The sequence below is a fragment of the Lynx rufus genome, unplaced genomic scaffold, assembly GCF_022079265.1.
Source record: "Lynx rufus isolate CCGP_SWC_20201006 ecotype Redwood Valley unplaced genomic scaffold, mLynRuf1.p SCAF_20, whole genome shotgun sequence".
NCBI lineage: Eukaryota > Metazoa > Chordata > Mammalia > Carnivora > Felidae > Lynx > Lynx rufus.
Window position 1 is genome coordinate 23,786,255 of NW_025814835.1, and position 14,546 is coordinate 23,800,800.

The following is a 14,546-nucleotide window of genomic DNA, read 5'->3' on the forward strand; positions in this document are numbered from 1 at the left end:
TCTTGAGTTATGACAACGATATGATTTCAAATAGAGAAAATCATTTTTAATTCTTTTAGAACAATTTTATTATTCAGAGGTTATAATGTTTGGATCTTCAGATAAATTCTCTTTCACTGTAGCTCTGGGTGTTTGAGTAATATTCTTGTTTTTTATTTTTATTTTAGCATAAAACTGTTGGGCTTCTTTTAGGTTCCAAGAGATATCCTGAATACAGGGAGTGTGGCATTGGAATGTTAAGGTCATTCATTGCTTTAGTCTCAACAGATCTGCCGTAAATAGGGAAAAGGGAATGCTCTTTAGAGATAGAACTTCCTTGTGACCACATAATCCTAGACAGATAACAGCAGGGTGGGACACTGCTTCCTTGACTCTGAGGGATCAAGGGGCCCAGGCAGCAGACAGAACCCACACTATTAGATCTGTGAGCCATTTGATGGATCCTTGAATACGGAGACAAGATGGCACTGAGCGGGGAGGCAGTCTTGGAGTCTAGATGGTGGTGAACTCCATTTCCTAGGATAGGACTGGGGACATAAAAGAGCCTTGGAGCTTGAAAGTGAGCTAGAAAAGGCAGTTTCAGAAACCTGCATTTGCAAACCTGTTTTCTGGTTTCTAGTATTTCCCCTGTGTGTCCTTGTTTGTTTCATTTGTGAATAAATGGTCCATTTTGAAAAGTGATGTGCCTCAGTTGTGATAAAAGGAACATACAAGACGAGACTCCTCTCTGACTACAACTCTAAGTGATGTTGCCCTCTTCATGGAGGCCAGCGAGAGAAGGGAAACAGTAATGGATGCAAGAGTATCCCAAAGAGAAGTTGAAAACTCAGCACAAACAGAGCTGGGAAGGAGATTTCATCACTCTTTAGCAGTGCCCTTAGCAGGATGTCCTCACTAAAGATCACCAATACTAAGTAGAACCCAGGTGCGAGGCCTGGCCCCTAGAGATTGGCACTTGAGCTGAACCTTTCTCTGCAGGTAAAAATGGGGATATTTCTGTGAGAGGATCCCTGTCACTCTCACTCAGAGACCTTATCTATTCTGCGCTGGACAGACTTCTTCAACCAGGAAAGGAAAGACTCTGACCTATTGATTGCCTGTATCCTGGAAATGAATTAGTACAACTGAATACTGGGTAAGACCTCTGATTGGCATGAGTCTGATTGGACAATCCCATCCTATGTGTACATTCAAAGGCCATGGGCATTATTAGAGCCCTACAATTTGCAAAGTTTGGGATTAATTTTGCCTAGATCCTGAGAGAAGAGGCCTAAGCTGGCATCTGGGCCATTCTATGAGTGATGTAGATTCTAGAACTGAGTAGGAACATGATAAAAGGTACATTTTAGGAAAACGTATCTAAGAGTTTTCCTCCAATGGAGAATTGTTTCTTTCTGGAATCCTACCATCTCTTATTTCAAAGGAGGCTAGAAAATCACCATCACTCTTTCTCAGACACTAAGTCAATCCATGCCATGACCTGTGTGGTGGAATTTTTCAGTCCTCACCAATAGGAATGCACTAAGTGTCATCACCAGATATACTCGGTATTTAGGAGACATGCACTGGCATGAAACATCTAAAGCGGTGAAAATAGGGAAAAGGTGGCCATTTTTCCCCAGGGAAATCTCTACACACATGAACTATTAAATTCCAAATTGCCATGGCTGTAACTTTTTAAATTGAGTTTTAAAGTACCTCCCACCTGCAGCAGAATAAGACTGAAAATATGTTCTCTCTCAATCTTTGTAGCTCATGTTATTGCCTCTCCAGTTTACCGGTATTTCTGAGTCAAAATCTGAAGTTTCTTGTGTTGAATCAAACGTCACAAAGGACTTGTAGGATGAATCTCCACTCCGCGCCCAAATTAGTCATCCCTGACCCACCAGCCCACGTTCATTCTAGTCTCAGCAAGCTTTTTTTCCTCTTTTCTTCAAATTATCTAAATCAGATCATGACCACCAGTGACATTTTTAGAGTCCACAGAGAAAGTAAAAAACTGGAAGGGAACTTGTGGCTGGCAATAAATAAATAAATAAATAAATAAATAAATAAAGTAGATGTTCTCCTGGGGTGAAAGAAAAGAAAATACAAATCTACACAGATTTAAATTCCCAAAGAAATCAAGGGAAGACTGATGAGTATCTTCTGTTTAGAAGAGGCTCTTCCCCAATAAAGTGAAAAATCCATTTTCTTTAACTTGATCCCAATAGGGAAACGCCACTGAGGTCACTTTCAACAGAGAGAAACACTCCACTGCCCAGAGGATATACTACAGCACAAATAGCTACTGTTTCTCATGTGTCTTGTTAATGTTTTCTGTACACTCAAGTCCTATGCAATTACGTGGTGTATTTCCTTCTAGGAGCTTAAGGCCCTTTGTAAAGAGCTTAATGCTTTCAAGAGCGATTTCCTGGCCTCCTCCATGAAGTTCAGGTATTGAAAGAGCTGTCATGATCTAAACTGGCCTTTTGTTGTTCTCCTCTCCTGGATCAGACATCTCTTGTGTCACATTCTCTTGGAACCCTTCTGCTCCAGCAATTGCTGGAAACCAGCATCCTATGAATGTTCGAGACGGACTTTGCCTCAGCTGTACTGAAAACCTCTACTTTCTACCATGGGCTTCTCTGACAGGTGGTGAAGAACCCATAAGCACGTGAGCAACCTTAAAGTAGAAGGGAGTTAACCCCTCATGATTTTTCCCTGGGAGATGTGAACTGACTGGTAAGTGTTCTCTCTGTACAGCAGACCTCTGGTTCTCAAATGTGAACATGCATAAGAGTCACCTGAAGAGTTTATTAGTACAATATCCTGGCCCCCTCCCCACTAAACATTCTGATTCAGAACCTTGGGAGACCTGGGGACATGGATTTGCATGAATAACACAGTCAAGGTGATGTCAGTGCAGTCGGTTCCAGGGCCACACTTAGAGAACAATTCTGCCATGTATTCTATATAGTTCCTCAGAGACTCCTAGCCAATCAAGGGCCAGCCACCCACAGAAATGACCAACGTTTACTGTGCTTTTACATTGCCTTCCCTTTTCTATATTACACTTTCCCAGTCCCTCACTCCTTCCTGGGATCACTTCCCAAATACACTTCCTAAAATGTCCTTGCCTCAGGGTCTACTTTCAGAGGAAACTGAGACAAAGGCATGGACCCTTAACCCCTACTTGCTCTCAGCACTCCTATTAGACCTCACTGGGCCTTGTTCCCCTGGACAATGTAGTGATGAATCCAGTCTTCCTCTTGCAGCAATAAAATATGACCACAACTAACAACCTGATTCAGCTCTTCATGCCAATAGGGCTTCTCTGAGATCAGATATTTAATGAGAGTTTGTGTTGTTATTGTTGTTTTGTGCATTTAAGTCAAAAGACTTGGTTTTCTAATTTTTTGGCTTTCTAATTTTTTTTTTTTTCTGACACTATGTTGTCTATAAGCTTACCAAGGTCTCTCAGAATTTTCCAAAGGATCCCTCACTACAGCAGACAGGAACATATAGCTTTGTTTTAATAGTGACACATTAGGTGCCTACTCAAAAGCTATTCCTCTCTTCTAACTAACAGTGCCTGTGTTCATGCAGTGTGCCCAGCCCCAGGGCACAAATCATGATCGGGGCTGATCCAGTCATGGCTAGAGGGTAGTATACCATTGTCTAATGCTTATTTTCCCTTTTGCTGGTATGTATGTCAAATACTTCGTTATGGCCAATAAGAAATAAATAGAAGTTTGAGAGAACTTCTGAGAAACAATTTTTATCTCCATTGAAAGAAGGAGATATAAGGACCTCTTCACATTGCCTCCCTGGGTGCTCCCACTGTTCCCTGCCTTCCAATGCAGGCATAGTGCTTGAAGCAGTGGCAGCCATTTTGCAACCAAGTTGTTACAAGCATAGGCATGAGGAGCCAACCTGCTACGGATGGCATATCTGTTCAGTAAGGCATACAATGCCTGCCTCTAGACCTTTTGTTTTGTCAGATTATTGATGCTGCTATTGCTTGCATTACCACGAGTCAAGTTCCGTTATTTGCCTTCAGAAGTGTTCCTGGCTTATATGTGATGAAGGATTTGTATCCAGAATATATAAAGAACCCCTGCAAATCAATAGTAAGAAGACAAACAGCCCAATAAAAAAAATAGGCAAAAGATTTTAACAGGCACTTCACCAAAGAAGCTATACAAAAGACCAGTAAACCTACGAAAAAGATGCTCAATGTAACTGCTCCTCAGGGAATTGCAAATTAAAAACACAATGAGATACTGCCACATATCCATCAGAATGGCTAAAATCATAAAGACTGACAATACAAGTGCTGACAAGGAGGTAGCACAAGTGAAACTCTCTTCCTTTGCTCGTGGGAGTGTAAAATGGTGCAGCCACTTTGGAGGACCAATGTCAGCTTCTAAGAAATCTGATGCCTGCCTACAGTGCAGAACAATTCTAACCAGACCACAGCCCTTTAATCAAAACCACCCACTGCTTAACACTGGCTACCTTCAGGACTGGACAGGAGAATCTCAGCCTCTCCAGGAGAACCAGAATTTTCTAACTCAAGTCTTAGCCATTCAGGTGGTACTGTCTCTTCATGTTGCATCTTTAATTCTTAGCATCTTATGCATGATACTCCCAAATGAACCGCATTAGTTCTTATATGATTTAACTATTTTTGAACCTAAAATTGGTTATTCAGGCTGGCGGGGATGGATGTAGTTATGCAGATAGTAAGTAAAAGTCTTTAATACCAGAACGTCTCTGGATAACCTAGGACTGTGATAAGCACTTACATTGCTTTAAAACTTCATTATTCCCTACTAAATATATATATATATATATATATATATTCATTTTATAGATTATAAATAAATATCTGTTTATTTGCACTGATTTTACAATTAAGGCCTTGGAGAATAAAGACTGATATTCATACATAAGTCTTGCCTGTACACACACACATACACACACACACACTCATTTTGGCCCTTTCATGTCACGGCAGAAAGCATAGCCTACAAGGGCAGGAATGATCCAATAGAAGGAATATGTTGATGATGCTGAAGCAAGTGGGTGTAATTGAAGGAGCGACACTGTTGAGTGTGGATGAGGGGGTGGAATCCAATGCACACGTGAAGGGTCTGGATTCACGGAGCATATGGACAGTCTATTATACAGGGAAGGATGGCTAAGCAAATGGGTAATAGGTGAGAAGGCTAGTGTATTTGGTGGTGGGAGCATGAAGAGATTCCCGGGCATAAACTGGGACTGTCCCCGGAAAACTGGGATATGTGGTCATCCTACTTATGACTCACTGACAGTGACAACTCTACTCCAGCTGAAGAACACTGATGACACCTGCCCTGCCGCTACCACCAGTCTTAGACCCGGAGTTCCACTGTTACCTCTGCCTCCAGAATGGATTCTCCACTGCCTCCTTCTGACTCATTAGCAACAATTCAAAGTCTGGGGTGGTGGTGTCTGATTGATCGAACCTTAGTCACACACCCACTCTAGCTGCAGGGGGCACTAGGAAAGCATCAAGCCTTTCAGCATCTAGCACCTTCTCTAGTAAAAGGAGGATTCTGCATCCTACCACCACTCCTGCAACATAAGAGGAGGCAGCCAAATTTAGCAAATGTCCTCTACGATCACCATTTCCTCATCCTTGACTGAGGCCTTGAAAAGCAACCAGCATCCTCTGGGTCTTTTTATTTAATCTTAAAAACATGATTAGGAGTTCAATTGGGGAATATTTGATTAATGATATAGATTCAATCAGAGCGCATTTGCTAGTAATATTGCAATAATTTCACATTGGAAGAGGTAACTGTGAGCAATACATTCACTTTCTAAAATGCCAATTTTACACAAATAAAATCCATTTGAAATTGATTAACTCGTAGCCACTGATATTTTCCAATAAAATATGAATGATTTAAATTATTCTTAATCAGTATTATAGAAGGCTTGAAGTTTTCATGGGTTTTTCCCATAAAACATTTTACCACTTCATGCCTCACTGTCCATTTATAAACAGGGTTGCTAAGGCTTCTCAGAGCTCGGGCCATACCCTGTAATCAATACGCCCTGATTAGGTACAGCAATTCCCTGACTACAAAGACACTATAGGTCTGCTTTTCTTAAATACAAACAGATACTTGCTAACTTAAGAGCTACATGGCAAGGTTTATTTGGCATAATATTTGCAACACAGAATTTCCTTTCAAAGTAATAACGGAATAACAACAATAATATGTTCACTCGGTGCCAGACGCTATGTCATGTGCTTTGTATGGATTATGTCACTTAATCCTCACAACAGCATTTCCAAGTGCATGGGATTATCAACATTATGTTATAGATACAAAAAACAGATCACAGAGGTTAGTTTTTTTTGTACAAAGTTTTACTGCTACTAAATATTGGAGCCTAGATGCAGATTCAACAACCACACCCATGTGGCCATCTACTATGTACTGCACACACACACACACACACACACATACACACACACACACCTTGTTTTCATTGTATAGCTAGGCTCCCAAACCAGCCTACAGAAGTAGATGAAATATAGGGGGGCCTGGGTGGCTCAGTCGGTTAAGCGTCCGACTTCAGCTCAGGTCATGATCTCACAGTCTGTGAGTTCGAGCCCCGCGTCAGGCTCTGTGCTGACAGCTCAGAGCCTGGAGCCAGCTTCCGATTCTGTATCTTCCTCTCTCCCTGCCCCTCCCCCACTCGTGCTCTGTCTCCCTCTCTCTGTCAAAATAAACATTTAAAAAAACAAGTAGATGAAATATATGTTTTCAGTTTTTAATGTATGAAATTATTGTGTACACACAAATTTTCTTTACAAATATCAAAATGCTTCGAGAGAAACCTAACCAGAGAGGCACAATTAGATCGAGTAGGCCTGTGCTCTTTAGGGGCCTACCAGCTGCCCAAACCTCCAAATGTCCTTCCATGTTTGTGGTAGAGGGGAAGTACCTCCTGATATGGGAATCACGCAGTACAGAACTCCCCAATTCAAATTATTCTCTGGATAAAAATACAGGGAACTAGACGGACACTGTATGGACCACATTCTCACCTCCTAATTTCCTTTTCGTTATTGCCCTGATCTAAATCTTCCTTCCCTACCACACCCTCAAGCTGTTGCTATTTTCCCTCCTAGATCTTATGTCCCACAGGCTTGAGCACTGGGGAGATCACTCCTTGCTCCACATTGCTGCTCTCAAATTATTTGCCTCCTTCTTCTTTCAAAAGCTTCAACTCCTTTGATGCACATATGCCATCAGCTAGAGAACCAGCTTCCCTTTTTCCTTCTGTCATCCATACCAGCACTGAATGGAGTGCTTTGCTCACAGAGAGAAGAGACAGGGCAAGATCAGCTTCAATTGTGGGCATCAGTCCCCATGATCAGTGAGTCTCTCCTAGCAGCCAATGTGTTGTGTATTCCTCAGTGATTCTGACTCCAAGAAGCGGGGCTCAGAAGTGTTTGGGCTTCTAGTACTGGCAGCTGGCTTTGTGATGATCTTTGCTATCCTCCATGTAGCTGGAGTCCTCCTCAGGCACTGGGAACCAGTGCGTGGTACTCTGCAGTTTCCAATCACGTTTTAATGGCTAGAACCCAGTCACACGATACGCACTTAGATACAAGAGAGTGTGTTAGACGGTAGACCTCCAGCAGCTACTTTCAGCGAAAATGAATCTATATTATAGAAGAGGAGCTAGCCACTTATGTCACACTCCCAGAAGAAAAATCAGCAAGCACTGGTAAAGCAGTATTACAATCCACAGGACATTTTATTTTCACAAAAAGCACGCACACACGCACACACACACACACCACGTAAAATGAGATTTGACTCCTCCTAGAGACATTTCAACAAAAATTGAAACCTTAAGCTGAAGCGTATTTCAGCCAGGGGAATTCTGGCCGCCAGTGACTTCAGCGACTCACTTGGCAGTGTGCACGGGGAGCTGGGGGGCTTCTTTGTGGTTCTGACACCTCAGTGCATGGAGCTTCTGCCAACACACAGGTCAGCCCTGTCAGGCACCCCCTAGGCGTTTGACCACAGAGACAATTGTGAAAAACAAGAACAAAGTAATGCTAGGGCACCTGGGTGACTCAGTAGGTTAAGGGTCTGACTTTAGCTCGGGTCGTGATCTTGTGGTTCCTGAATTCAAGTCCCGTGTCGGGCTCTGTGCTGACAGCTCAGAGCCTGGAGCCTGCTTCCGATTCTGTGTCTCCCTCTCTCTCTGCCCCTTCCCTACTCATGCTCTGTCTCTCTCACTCTCAAAAATGAATAAATGTTAAAAAAAATTTTTTTAAGTAATGCTACATCAAGGTCCTGCAACTGGTGTACACTAACTTCTAAGGGTATCTGAACACTTGCATGAACTTTATGCAATCCAGTTTCCCATTTTCTGAAATGGGAGGAACAACCCAAACCCCAGAGCAAGCATAATATTGGGAGGGAGCCACAATGACTCCAATAATCGCACTGAGAGTTCTTTGCAGTCTTGTGCTTCAGTGTGTTTTCAGACCCAAGGACATTGTTGTTGCCAGCTCTGTCCCCTTAGTAAGATACCTTCACTAAACACCTACAAGGGCTGGCACATAGGTTGGGTCCTTTTCCAGTAGTATCTGGAGAGGTGCTGGCTCAGGACCCTTTTTTTTTTTTTTTTTTTTTTTTTTTTTTGGTCCGAGGAACATCTGGAACTAGAGGATGTGATTAATAAAGACTGAAACACATCATCATCCAAAAGGCAATCTGGAATAAGAGTGCTCAATCTAGACATGCCCCCTTGCCCTTTTGCTTTCTTATGACTTCCTCCCTCACACACCCATCCCCAGTGGTTTTCTTTCATTGCCTTGTTTTGCACCAAAGAAAACAGGAGTATGCTGGAAAGGCAAATCCAATATTCTTGATTGACTGACAAAAACAATAAAATGTTAACTGAAAACTATCTGTACAGCAGAAGGTAGACAGTACCCAAAGCACATGGCTAATCAAGGTCTGGCTCCTCCTCAATATCCATCTTCATGAATCTCTGAAAGATGTAAGTCAAAGGTGGTGATGCTGCTTTCTGTTGTGAACCACTGACCCATTGAAAAATCAATGGAGGGCCACAAACAAATAAAAAGCAACCTAGTTCTTTATTTCCCTTGGAGAAAGAGAAAGTATTGAACTCACCTGCTTCCTAAATTATAAATAAGGAGGCCATGGAACAATTCAATAAAAGAATAACAGGGAAAAGAATGAAGAAAGAAAGACTTATAAGACTTAGCAAAAAAAAGGCAAAGTTAACTCTTTTTAACACTTCCCTCCGAAGCTAATTATCTTACTAATATTCTTGATTTTTACATCAACCTTAACGTTTTAGCACAGTGGCTAATAACCAGACAGTGCAAAGCAGAATTACCTGTGATAAGTAGCAAAAAATGTGTATTCAGGGGCTTACCAAAAGGTTTCGATTCATTAGGACTCTGTTGTGTATATGGGTGATTCTCATACAACATTCTGGTTCAGACATTGGATTTAGCTTATGCTTTCAACAAGCCACCTCCATCAAACACACAGGGGTAAAGAATTCTACTTCTCTATACCAGCACCAACATCATGGTCCGCCATTTGACTTGATTTGGCCAATGAAACGTGGGCAAAATGGTATGTAGCACTCTGAATCAAAGCAGCTCATAATTCATTAGCTTTTTCCCCTCTGTCACCATGATTAGAATGTCCCAGAAAGAGGCTGCTCCATACTCCTGGATCCCACAGCAAAGAATAAAGATGCAACTGACCTTCAGTGAACCTGTAGCATGAATAAAAGTAAGCTTTTGTTTTTGTAAATCACTGAGATTTTGAGATTGTTACTGAAGCAAAATCGAGCCTATCCTGACTGATACAGCTACTCCCCAAAATAAAATAAATGTTTGACCTTTTTCATGGGTTGGATGATTTCTATCTCTGCTTTAAGTAAAGAAGGGAACTAACACTTATTAAGTGACTACTACCTGCCTGGTGCTTTACATAGTGTCTTTTCAGTTTTATGACAGCCCCATGAGGAAGAAAGCATTATCTTCATTTTATAAACAAGGAAGCTCTGACTTAGAAAACAAGTAATGTGCCCAACTTGAGCAGTAAGTGATTGTTCTTGGAATTGAACCCACCACACATATTTATTCTCAAATCCATACTCTCCACCACAGAAAACTGCTCAAAATATACCTACTTCCATCATTCTGTCTTTTTTCCTTTCTGCTCTACCAGGGTTTCTGTTTATGATATTAGAAAGGAAGGCTTATATCAAGGAGAACTGAAAATGAATGTCTTAGGAAGTGAGAAACAGAACACTAACTCTGAGCCGGCCCCAATGCAGAGCACTCACTCTGGGGTCCCAGTAACGGACCTCATAGCATGGGTTTGAAACAGACGACTGTTGGGAGCATGTCTTACATGCCAGCAAAGAAAATGCTGATAATTAAATGAAAATGAAATCATCAATGCAAATTGCATTAAAATGTAATCTAGCTTACTTATTTCACAAAGAAGGAGGATGCTGGTAGCTGATTATAAAATATACCCAAAGAGCTTTGATTTATTGCTGAAGGAATTACATATTTATAACTCCTTTAAAAATAAATTGTCATGCAAGTGTCATGCTGGGTTCTGCATCTCCATTGCTCCCAAAATAAACATGGGAGTGCAGCCCAGAGTAAGCTGCAACTCCCCAAGAGCAAAGCCTTTCTCATGATCTATCAAAAGGAGGCCAGGGAGTCACAGCTGCCCTTCCATTCCGCAGAGCGATCTGCTTATTCCATTCACCTGCTGAGCCATGTGCTGCAGACAAGAGTGAGAACACAGTCATGAGACTGTGACACTCCTCCCCAGGCAGGACGTGACTGAGAGCAAAAGGTCACACAGTTCTTGAGATAATACAACACACAAAAACACCCACCCCCTCACTCACTCACAGCATATAAGATGTGATGTGCCTGCAAATAAATATTTACCCTGCTTTCAAGAGTAAGAGTCACCCGAGGTGTCATTTCTACCATAATACAAAGCAGAAGGATTTGGCTTTATCAGCACCCAACACTTCTCTGCGCATCACCAGCACCAGCTCACTGCTCTGTAAAAGTGGGTAGTTCGTCCCAGATTAAGCCTTTCTCCTCTTTCTGAACTCATTCTCCCACTTCCTAAGACCCCCAACATTCAGTTCTAGCATTTATTTAATACCAGGACCTTACTCACCTGATCTGACCTCCCAAGGTTCTTATCTCATTCATAAACACCATAGAAAGAATTTGTCACAAAACCTCTCTCTCTCTCTCTCTCTCTCCAGGAATGATCACATGAGCCATTTCATTATATCCTTGATGCAGACATCCACCATCAGGTAAAGAAGAGGTTTGAGGAGAAAGGCTCCTTCATTCCTCCCAGGCAGTCCCCTGCTTTGCTGATGGAGAAAGCTAGTCCGATCTCTGCCTTTATCTCCAGGCACCAAAACCTCCACTGTTTGACGGGTCTCAAATTCCCCAGATGCACACAGTGCTTTGATTCAGTCCCGGGGGAAGCCACAGGAACACTGAGAAGTAAAGCATCATAGGTAAATTTGCTGAAAAATCAACTCTGAATGTCAGGAGTTGCAGGTTTTAGACCAACCTTTGTTTTGGATGAGCTGTGCTATTGCCTTGACATGAATTCTTGCTGTCTCAGACTTCCCCATTCTGTTTTCCTGCCTATGTCTTTATTTCCTTTATTAACCATTATCTGTTTGAAAGTTTTCACTGAAATCCAGGTCAAAGAACACCTCTGTGTGAAACGTTCTCTGATTTCCCTCTTTTTAGGATCACCCTATCTATCCAATAGATTTGGCATTTTGGTATGTAATTACTCATGGTCTGGTATCGTTTAATTATTTCCCATTAGAATGCCTTACTTCCTAGAGGGGAAGTGTGAGATTTGCTATCTGCAAAGCATTCCTCCTTCCTGTGAGGAAGATCCTGTCTTCCATTCTAAGGTGGTTCTGCTGCATCCCTATGGTTGGGGTGGGGCTAACCTCACACCCCACCACCACCACCCAAGTGTGGACAGCAGACCCAGATTTGGCTCATCAGTGAAATTACTTCCCTTCTCAGTGAGTGTTTCTGGAATTAAAAGTAACCTAAGATAGGATCACTTCTGGAGCCACTTTCCCAGAGAGTTCAGGACTGTAACAACCGTGTAGCCCTGGGACAGCCAGCAGCCATGATGCTAACATGTGAAGCATACCAAAGTGAGGTGAGTAGAGCTGAGCTATGCGAAGAGCGGATACTTCTTGATACCTCTGGATCCAGCCATACCTGGAGCTAAATGAATTCCCCTGGAACCTAACTTTTACATGAATTAATCCTTTGTTTCTTCTCAGTTAGTCTCAGTTGACTTTCTGTCACTTGCAACAGTAAGAGTCATCACTAGCACATCTCCCCAATCTAATTATAAACTTATGTTATTAATCTTATACTTCTTTGTATTGTTTTGCGGGAGAATGAAGTGGAAACAGCCTGGACTTGCTCCCCATATTTGAGGACACAGGTGTATTTGAATAGAAGAGAATAGTTAGGAATAGTGCCTTGCTTTCTGGAACACAACATGAACAGGCCAGACATCATTGTAGTACATCAAGTGGGAAGGCCCTTATAAAAGAGCCAGTTGGGCCTGCTGGCAGGGGTGGGGGGCAGGGGGGTGGCGGGTGTCAAAGTCTCTATAATACAATAATGCAAGGGTTTAATATTTCAGAACAAGGGAGGTTAACTCTGCATTTGCCCTAGAATTCTTCTTTCCTCATGTGATATTAAACTATGTTGTCTTTCAGAACACTCACTTTGGTCCAATGTACTTGCTTTATGGGTAAACAATAAGGAAATGAGAGGTAGTTGTGGAGACTAGAATTCACTCTTCCCAAACGATTACAGTTAAGTCAAGGAGCACACTATTAAAATCTGGCTAAAGAATGGAGCATTTCATTTTACAAGAAATTGAGGAAACAAGGATCCCACCTTTGCTTCCGGGGGCAAAGTGGGAGGAAAAAGGCCTTTCTCACGAAAGCTGAGGGTGGAGAGACCCAGTTTGATGAGTTTAAAAGGACAAAATACAGGAAAACAGGGAAGAAGCAAAGATAGGAGAGGGAACATTCATGGCATATCCTCTACTCCAAGGTCTAAGCCTGAACTAGCCTTCGGAAGTATGGTATAGAAAAATCAATTCTGCTGCAGACAGAGTCAGTCTCTGACATTCTAGCCCTCTAGACGTGTACTGATAAGACTCTTTTGTGTCTTTTCGCAGCCTAGAGATTTTGATCTGGGGAAGTCTGGTGAGGTGGGAAAGGACCCTCATCTGGTTGTCTTGCATGGTAGAGACACGGTAGAAGACCTGCTCAGAATACACAAGGCAGTAAGATCAGATTTCTAATTAGTAAGCCCTTCCTCCTCAGGCTGGCACAGACTACCCCTTAGAGAAAAAAAGAAAGGACAGTGCTGGATCAAGGTCATATGCTACAATGCCCAGGCACGACCATTTGTTCTATTGACATTTAACCCATGCCATTCAGTAAGAGCTGGAGGTCTGTATCTTTATTATTAATGTTCATCAGAAATTCAGTTCTCTGAAAACAGTGTTGCTGAGTTGTTTGGTGTTTCCATTATAGAATATTATAATGTTTTTACTGAATGGGAAAACACGCCCACAGAGAAGTATACAGGAATGGTATGTTCTTAATCACCAGAAAACCATTGAAAGAAAGAACACTCAATAATTTGGAAAGGGAAGAGTAAGAAGAAAAACAGAGGTTTAAAATATGGTATATTAGAGAATCTACTTTTTGTATCTTTTTTTTCAGGATAAAATAAATTGAAAGTCACAATTCAAAGACTAGGTCAAAGTAACCACTCTGGAAACAACAAAATTCATTATTGGAAGATAATTATTGTATGATAATACTAAAAATGACAGGGAATTCAGGAAAATTATAGTTATCCCAGACTCATACCCAACGAAACCAGACAAATGGGTCATTCAAAAGCTCCCACTTGGAAACTACAGTTCTGATATGCTCAATTTTCGGTGAACTTAATAGGAAGTCTTGGAGAGCACACTGAAATACGCATAAAAAGAATTAAAGTTTCATCTTATCTCTGCTACTAATTACCCCCGTGACCTTGAATAAGCCATTCAAAATCCCCAGAAATCAAACAAGATGATCTCCAAGGGCCTTTGAACTCTGACCTTCTATGACTAAGTGGAAACTAATTTAGGTTACAGGAGAAAATCTCAAACTTAGAAAAACTGTGAGTTTCACAGTAACATGTTGACTGATAAAAATCCAAGAGCAGTGATTTTATTGAAATTACAATAAAAGCCACCATTTAATAAGTACTTACTACATGCCAATCCTTTACATATGTCATCTCCAATCATTAAACTTAGAAAGATATATTATTATCTCTATTTTACAAGTCTAGAAACTAAGGCTCAGAGAATTTAGGTAAACTGCCCAAG